Source organism: Vicia villosa, linkage group LG2, assembly GCF_029867415.1.
Source record: "Vicia villosa cultivar HV-30 ecotype Madison, WI linkage group LG2, Vvil1.0, whole genome shotgun sequence".
Classification (NCBI taxonomy): domain Eukaryota; kingdom Viridiplantae; phylum Streptophyta; class Magnoliopsida; order Fabales; family Fabaceae; genus Vicia; species Vicia villosa.
In genome coordinates, this window is record NC_081181.1 from 156,371,542 (window position 1) to 156,381,712 (window position 10,171).

Sequence of the window (10,171 nt, forward strand, 5' to 3'; positions counted from 1 at the left end):
CTAGACACATTTGACAAAGTATTCTGGGGAAAATTGAAGCTCAGTAGGTAAATTCAAACAAAGTTAATTTCTAAAATCCTAATACATTCAAGGATCTCAATAAAAAATTATCCAACCTTTACAAGTTATGAGAAAAGCCAAATTAAATCAAACTTGTGGTGTAAGCAACCAAATCAAACAAAATGCCAATTAATATTTTCCAATTTTTGAACTTAGTGATACCAAATGATAAAATCACAAACAAAAATTCATAATTCAAGATAAAATCACAAGGATACTAGAAAGTATTTTTTGGATTTTTTATACTAAAGTAAATTTGTGAAATAAATAAAAAATGCAAGAAATTATGATTAAAAACACTAATTAAAAGCCACAAATTATTTTTATGATAAAAAATACAAATATGATGAAAAAATTCACAAATGCAAAGTATGTAATTAAAATGATCTAAAAAAAATTTTATGGATTTTTTTGATGAAGAAAAAGTCAAAAATGCAATTAAATGATTAAACTAAACAATTAAATCTCCTAATTATTTAATTAACCAAATATGCAAAAATTATGAAATAAATTTCACAATCAGAAAATATATTAATTATAATGTGTGAAATATTTTTTTTGAGAATTTTTTAGGTGTTAAAACTATTTTTACAAAATTGATCAAAACAATTAAAATTCAAATGAAATTAAAAAATGAACAAAAAGCTATTACACCAGTTTTTGAACAAAAGCGTTGTAAAAAGGCAAAGTCAACACTCAGTCAACTTCGTCCCTAACCTCTAGCCCTAATTTTTCAGTTTCATACACAAACTTCAGATCCATCATACAAGCTAATTTCTCAACCAAATTACACGATTCAAAGTGCAATTTCAAGATCAAACAACTAGCTACAACATGCAATTCGTAGATCTTAAAATCATCAACTGTAAATCAAGAGATATGGCCACGAAAATCGCAAAAACTCGGATTCAACAAAAATTTCAGAAGTTCAAATCACACTCAAAACTTCAAATCAAGCAAACATATGCTCCAGATTTATCAATTAAACATCCATGAACATATACACAAGCTTTAAATCACAAACAAACAGCTACATTATGAGAATCAAGATCGAGCAAGCTTACCTCAAAGTGAAAAATAAATTCACTGTGCCTTTGGTTCCAGATGCGAGAAAACCCTTGGAGCTTGATCCTTGAGCTTCAGTAATGATGAATTGATGAAGTCCTGAGAAACTTGACTCATTAGGTATTAAAGACCCTTGCCATTTTCTTTCTGCTTGAATTGCAGTTCTGTTTTTCTGTACACCAATTTGTGCGCGCCAATGTTATTTATAGTGGTTGACAAAGGTGATTAATGAAGTGTGCGGCAGAGGCAGTTGCTTTGTTTATGGGTAGAAAGATTGCAAATCTGCAAACTTCTACAGAGTTGTAATCAAATAGATTTCTCCCATTTCCTTGTAGTAAAAACTAGTAATGTCTTCTTCCTTTCCTGTTTTGGAGAATTACAAGTGACAATAAACTGAGGTTTCCAAACCGATTATATAACAAGCTTTTGGATGCACGATAACTTGATGATTACTTTTGTGCTGCTGAATTTAGTTGTTTGTGAAATTTTTGGGATTGAATTCTTGTTTAAGGATTCCTTCTGCCTGCTAATGATGTTTTTACGATGCTTACTTTGTTTTTTATAGCCGCTATCTATTTTGCTCTATGTTGAAGTTTTCTTAGTGTGCCTGTTGTGTTATTCTTGTGTCTTATGTTATGTTGACAATTGATTTTGCAGAGAAATCTGATTTTGGGCGTCTTAATGTTCATAGTATGCAGAGTCCGGGGGAAATTGTTGCTGCAGATGGTGGGGAAAATGTAAGGCATGTTATGATATCAATGTTGGATTCCTAACTATTTTTTTCTTTCTATTACTGGGACTGTAAGGAAGCATTATTCACTCCATGATATCAATTCCTTGATAAACTATAAGGAAACTTGATATTTTTTCTTTTTGTTTCAGTGACTAGAGGGAATCTTGATATCAATTCCTTGATAAACTTTTCACAAATGTCACTTTATTTAAAATTTTAGAATGCTTCGAAGTTGTTTCTGACTGGAAACTTCTCCTGCAGAGACGGAAAACCAAGAAGGAAGTGATGAACGAAATTATCGCAAAAAGCAAGTCTTACAAGGTATTCATCGTTATTTAATTAGGGCTTTGTTAGTTTATTGTTGTAAGAAAAAAAAGGTTATGTGTTTTATTGATATGTTTTGAGTTGAAAACTACTACAAAATATATAGAGCCAAGCTATAAGCTTTCTTCAAGGAGTGGAGATAAAATTTAATGCACCTATTCTAAAAAGTAGACATCTATTCTAAATAATAGACATTAATAGGTTTGGTCTACTTTTACTATCTTGACAAGCAAGAACCTAATTATTATAATAAAGACAGCAAGTAAAGTAAAGTAGCAACAACAAGCAAAGTAATTATTATGTTAGAAAAATATCAATTTCTAACACTCCTCCTTGATATATTTCTTGAATACTCCAAGCATTGATCTCAATTCTTCAAACTTTCCCTTGGAAAGTGCTTTGGTCATTATATCTGCAATCTAATTTTCTGAATTGCAATGCTCTTGTCTAATTTCTTTTGACTTTTCAGCTTCTCTAATAGCATGATATTTAACCTTGATGTGTTTGGTTCTTCCATGCTGAACTGGATTCTTAGTTATGGCTATGGCAGATTTGTTATCCACCCATATGACAGTAGCTTTGTTTTGAGATTGCTCCACATCTGTTAAAATCTTCCTTAGCCAAATAGTTTGATTTGTTGCTGCAGCAACAGAAATATACTTCGCTTCAGCTGACGATTGGGCGACAACTTCTTGTTTCTTTGAATTCCTTGAGAATACAACACTACCAAATGAGAAAACATAAACAGAGGTGCTTTTTGCATCATCTACACTTCCAGCCCAATCACTATCTGCATATCCTTGGAGGTCTCCACTCTCATTTTTCAAAAAATACAAACCATAATCAAATGTTCCTTTTATGTACCTCAAAACTCTCTTAGCTGCACCAAGATGAACTTGGCTTGGAGAATGCATGAACCTAGAAAGTAAGCTAGCAGCAAACGTTATATCAGGCCTAGTCGCTGAAAGATACAACAAACTTCCAATTATACTTCTATAAATAGAAGCATCTGAACTATTATCATCATCATCCTTTGATAATTTTTCATTCACAACCAGAGGTGTAGGAACAGGCTTGCATTTATCCATATTAAACTTCTTTAATACCTCCGAAGCATATTTCTTTTGAGAAATAGAGATTCCAGCACTTGACTGAAAGATCTCCATTCCAAGAAGATATTTCATTTCACCCAAGTCTGTCATCTCAAATTCATTCTCCATATCTTGCTTGAATTGACTTAGAGAATTGGATTTATTCCCTATAACCAACAGATCATCGACATACAATGACACTATTAGTTGAAGTTCATTCTTTGACATCTTCACATACAGAGTAGCCTCATTTTCACTTCTTTTAAAACCTTTATGCAAAAGATAACCATCAATTCTGCTATACCATACTCTTGGTGCTTGTTTTAAGCCATAGAGGGCTTTGTGAAGCTTATAAACTTTATTTTCACTTCCTGCAACCATAAAACCTTCAGGTTGGTCGACATAAATGTCTTCATCAAGAAATCCATTTAAAAAAGCTGATTTAACATCAAAATGATAAATTTTCCATCCCAATTTTGCTGCTAAGGCAACCAATAACTTAATTGTATCATGTCTTGCAACAGGTGCAAAAGTGTTTGAAAAATCAACACCGTGTTGTTGAAAATAGCCTTTTACCACCAATCTGGCCTTAAGCTTATTTATAGAACCATCAGGATTGAGTTTGGTTCTATAAACCCACTTGACACCAATAATCTTCAGATTTTTTGGTTTGTCTACAAGTTTCCATGTTTGATTTGTCTCTATTATCTTCATCTCCTCCTGCATGGCAGCCTTCCATCCCTCAATATTAGCAGCTTCAGCATATTTGGTAGGCTCTAATGTAGCTATATTGCACTTGGCATAAATATCATCCAAGGTTCTAGTACCTCGGGTTGGAAAATCTGCATCTTTTGAAATTTCTTCTTCATCTTCTGAAATTTCTTCTGCTTCTTCTGAAATTTGTTCTGCATCTTCTGAATTTTGATCCTCCAAACTGTCTTCCATAGATAATACCGTACTTGAACCTTCAGCTTGATTTTTCTCCCAATTCCATTTACAGAACTCGTCAAATTTTACATCTCTGCTAACTAGAATTTTGTTGGTCTCCAAATTATAAATTTGATATGCTTTGGAGCTACTACTATACCCCAAAAATATACCGATCACAGACTTTGTTTCCAATTTATCTCTTTTCACTTTTGGAACATGGACGTAGCAGACACATCCAAATATCTTTAAATGTTGAACAAACAGCTTTCTTTTGTACCATGCTTCAAAGGGTGTTTTTCCCTTCAAGGCTTTGGTAGGCAGCAAATTCAGCAAGTACACTGAGGTGTTGACAGCCTCAGCCCAAAAGGTTTTAGGAATATCTTTCTCAAAAAGCAAACTTCGAGCCATCTCCATGACTGTCCTATTCTTCCTTTCACTCACTCCATTTTGTTGAGGAGTGTAAGGAACAGTAAATTGATGTTGGATTCCAACTTGCTCACAAAAGGTTTTAAATTCTCCTGCTGTATACTCAGTACCATTATCAGATCTGAGCTTTTTAATTTGACAATCAGCTTCTTTTTCAACCATAAGTTTGAAACTCTAAAATGCAGCAAACACATCTGACTTCTGCCTTAGAAAAAATACCCAGCTCATCCTTGTAAAATCATCAATAAATAGCAGAAAATACTTGTTGCCATTTAGAGATGTCGTTGGCATCGGATCACACACATCAGTGTGTATGAGCTGTAACTTTTCAGAAGTTCTGAAGGTTGACGCAGCGGGGAATGATAAACTACTTTGTTTTCCAAATTGACATACATCACAAATGTCAACAATATCATCAATGACTGGTAAATTTTCAACCAAATCATGAGAACTCATTTGTTTTAAGGTCGAGTAACTAAAGTGACCCAACTTTTTATGCCACAAGGAGGAATCACAAACAATACTTAGAAATGCATGCATGGTAGTTTGCTTCCATTCTACTGGAAAACTTTTACCTCTCATTTCAACCATTATTAACTTAGATCCAGAAGGATCTAGAATAGTGCATCTCTTGTATTTGAAATGCAATGAATAGTTCTTTTCCATCATTTGTCCCACACCTAAAAGACTTTGATTTATTTCAGGTACAAATAAAACATCTGAAATATATTTGATACTCGAGGGAGTTTCAACAGCTACAACACCTTTTCCTTTGACATCAGCACGTTCTCCATTGCCTATAGTAACTTTAGAGTAGAAGGACTTATCAAGTTCTTTAAAAATGCCAACATTATGAGTCATGTGATTGGTGCACCCACTATCTATTAGCCATGTTTCTTTGCTACTGTTTGCTAGATAGCAAGAAGCCATGAATAATTGATCCTCTTGTTGGTGGTGTTCGGCAACTCGGGCTTGTTGTCCCTGAGAGTGAGAGTGAGAGCGAGAGTGAGAGTGAGAGTGAGAGTGAAAGTGAGTGAAAGAGAGATAGAGAGAGATTTTGTTGACAATGACACCATGTCTAACTTCACACTCTAGCTAAATGTTAGCTTGGGGAATTCCAAGCTTCCATATATAGTTCCTAATCAAAAGTATTTACATAATAAGCACTTAATTAAGTTATTGGTCTCGTTGTTGAATTTAGTGTTAATGAAATTTGTAATGCATATTGTGCTCCTCACCTGACAACTGACCATTGACGAAAACATGCATAGCATGCCCCGCAGATAACATTGTTAGAACAAGATCATTTTCATTCTTCAAAAATCCTTCATTGGGATCAATTACAACACTGGCAAAAAAATCGAACAATAAGACATGCAAAAACCAAAATGAATGTTAGGAGTTATCGTTTAAAAACTTTTGAGTTCTTTTTATTACTCACTCTGTGGCGTACCACATGTAATCGGTTAAATCTCTTGTTGTATTTAACTGCTCCAATAGATCAGTTATGGTGAAGGAACTATCATCATTTGAGGCTGTTTGTTTAGAAGCATCATCTGGCTTGCAAATTATCCACGAAACTCCAGTACTTAGTCCTTTAGAGTAGGACCGTTAGGGTCGAATTAGTATAAATAAGGGTCTTAGTGGTAGGATCCAGGGGTGTTCATTGTGTACAAATCACTTAAGTACCAAGCGTAAGAGAAAGAGTTTTCGCTGAGAAATGTACGTGTAACACCATTGCATCTTCAATATTTATCCTTTGTTTTATAAACATAAGTCATTTAAATACCTTTACATTTTCCGTCGAATCATTTACGTTTAAAGACCAGTTTCTTTCGAATTACTTTCTGCAATTATTTTTGTTGCATTGTAAAATTCTAAAAGTTCTAAAAGGATAAGTCATTAGGAAAATGGTCACCAAACTGGGAGGAACCATTTAAAATTCTAAAAGTTTTTTCGAATAATGCATACGAGGTCAAGGAATTAGTAGCAGATGGTCGAATCTTACGAATTAATGGGAAGTATTTAAAACAATACATGTCTGTAATTCAAGAGATAAAAATAACTGAAACATAAAGTCTAGTAGATTCATGTTTAAAATGGTCAAAGAGGGTCAGAATTATAAAGATTCGATACAATACAAAGAAATAAATTATAGATGACTAGATAGGACCCAGAGTTGGAAACCTAGTTTTGAAGCCGGAGAGTTGATTCTTCTCAAAGGAAAGTTTGGCATTTAGTCGAGTGAAGCTATTATGAAGAAGTGTGATATTTGCTTCTAAGGCCAAAGCTTTCTCACCATGCCCAATTCCTTTGAGAGCTTCTTCGTTGACAGTTTGTTTAGTCGGAAGTCCTTCTACTTGGTTCAGAGAAGTCTTTTCTTTCTCGAGAGCAACTATCTTTTGGTTGAGCTCTGTAATTTGAGCTTGATAGCCAGCAATCTTAGCATCGATATCTTGAAGGTTTTAGACTTTTTTAGCTGAAATGGCACTGAACTCCCATTCTCTTTGCATTTCAAGAATTTTGTTTTTGATTTGAATATCAGAATTTTTCCTCCATATCTAATCCCTATATATTTTCTCGAGATAAGCTTCGAATTCAAAGAAATATGGGGCAATAGAGGAAGGAAGATCAGCCTGAATGATTTCGGTAAGCAGCTTTCGTACTTCAGGGCCAAAGTTGTCATTACCTTTGAGAACAACTAGGAATTCAGGCTCGAAGAGATAATCCCTGAGTTCGTAGATTTGTGAAGGGTTGAGGCCTCAATGTCGACTTCCTGTGAATTTGTTGGAGCAGGAATAACAAAGTCACTCGAAGCTTTTCAAATTTTTTGAAGGCAAATGAGAGCCTCCGAAGGATTGATTGTCTTCAAAGCCAAAATCTCTTCTTGAGTAAGGGAACTATTAGAACTAGCATCTTCAACAGGTTTGTTGTTTTTTGGGGCGTTTTTGACATCGGGTGGAGGTGTTGTTTTGTTGGTAGTAACAGTTGGTTGGATGTTGGTATCATCAGTTGGTTGGATGCTGGCATCAGCAGTGGTCGAAGTAATGTGATCTTCAGAAAGGTTTTCATCTTGATTAATTGGCGGGGAACAAAAGTTGTTTCTGTTTGAACAGCAGTCTGTGTTGGGGTTGGTTGTTTAGACGAAGCTTCGGTACTCCCAAATGCATCAATCTTCTGAGGACTAAAAAGAGTATGAGTCTCCGACCCTGTTTCAGGTGAAGCTCTAGCAGCCGAAGTCGAAGCCTCCAGGACAACGACTTTGGGAACCTGAGAATCATTGAGGGAATATCAAAAGGACATTGTGATAAGTCGATAATAATTACGAAGAAAGATATTTACCTCAAGGGTTGTTTGAATAATAGGTGGATTATGAACAAGAGGTTTTCTTACGATTTTCTTCTTTTGTTTCTTTAGAGAGGGAACTGGAAGTTGAGAGAAAATATCACTAGGATCGTTCGACGGCGAAGTTGCTTCTTCAGAATCGTCACTTATCACCAACTGTGTATGTTAGTAATGTGGTTAGCAAAAAGAGGGGAATTAAATATGAACTCAATTAGTAAAACAAAAAAGCCACCTTTCTAACGGTGGGTTTTGGTATCTTGGAGTTAGTCGTAGTATTCGACGTGCTGGGACGTTTCCGACCCTGAAACATTTGGAAAATGTCAAAAATTTTGATAGAGAGTTATTAGTTAATTGTAAAAAGAAATACCTTTTTTGCTGGTTGAGGTTCAGGCTCTTGTACAGCATCGTCGCCAGCCAAGCATGTGGGTTGTCGAAAGTAAGTCATTGTTTGATGGCCAAATTAGACGAAGCATAAAAGAATAATATTGGGAGGGACTTACTGAGATTCAGACGATCCTCCAGGATGGTGAAAGTAGTGTCCAGTTTTGCTAAGACATTCGAAACATCCAATCTGGCATAATGATTTGTCCACCATTTGTCGAACTCTTCAGTGGTGAAAAAGGATGTTTGAAATGTAAATTTTGGAAGTTCCAAAAATTGTTTTTTGTGGAACTTCAAGCAGCCGAGATGGTTGCGAGCAGTGAAAACTCTGCCTGACCAGCAGATATTAGAAGCCGAAGTATAAAGACTCTTGGATAACATTTGGCTGAAGCCAAATTGTCGTGCCACTAAATTTGGTTAATAGCCAGTAAAGCCACAACATTTACCAGTGGATTCGATCCTATGAGAGATAAGTGTAACACCCCTTTTCTAACCCCAAATATATCATACAATCAAGCAGAGTAAGCATGCATAAAGGAAAAAGGGCGTCACATGTTATTTTCATCACAATGAAAACCTAAAATAAAACATCCAATATTCTTAATATGCAAAGATCATATTTGTAACACAAATGTATATCTCATGCTTTCATACATTATGCATAAACGCTTGCGGAAAACAATTGAATTGCTATTAAAATTTCAATGAATATATCCCATACTATATTCATCTACCAAATTCGAATTAACATTTAAATCCACAATCTTGGCCACATAGCCTTAAACAACATATCCGAGATCTCAAACAAATACATCTGAATATCCAACAAAACATAGGGAATAGCAATATCCAAACATAAGCATAAGTCTAAATAAAATCCCCCCAAGTGTTACATGATCAGAGCATATGACTCGCTACCTAATCCAATAACAAACTCAGGAGCTCCTCGGCTAAATCCTCGGACAAGCTACTACTCGTCGGAACCTGCACGTTATCAACGAAGGATAACATTCAAACAGAAGGGTGAGAATTCAACTTCTTATAGAAAACATAATAATGGGAAATGTAAACATAACAAGCATACATTTTACTATTCATCACACTTCTCAATTAAGCAATTCACATATCATATACCAATCATCACTCCAAAACAAATCACATGTATACAAGACAATCACATAACACACAATGTGACTCGAAATGCAACAAATGTGACTCAATGCATGTGGTACCCAATGTGAATCCAATGTTTCACTGCTTTCTGATTCAATGTTTAGAATCCAAGCCACGCTCCCGATCCGGACAAGATCAAAGCCAATACGCCTATCTCCAATTAAGGATCACGTCTTCTACGCCTATTTCCATTCAAGGATCAACGTCTCTTACCATGTGAACCCAAGTTTCACCGCTTCCACCATAAAGCAGACCATGCTATGAATGTATGTACAAATACCAACAATTTATGCAATTAAGATTATCTCATCAATCTTAACTTACCGCATATCACCGTAATCCAACTCTATGAATTATCCGCCAATTGTACACAACATTCACACACAATTAACAATTACAACAAGGCATAACAACCATAATATATCCAGTCACAATCATCATGAATATATTACCACACATCTTACCAATAGTTGCTATTCATTACATACCAAAACGTAACGCATATAAAAGCATTTACATGTATTCAATCCATATCTCAATACATACACCTTTAAATGATCATTATCAACAAGACACATGAAAATAGTACATATAAATGTATATTTATATTCATTCCAACATATCATGGATATCACATCATTTA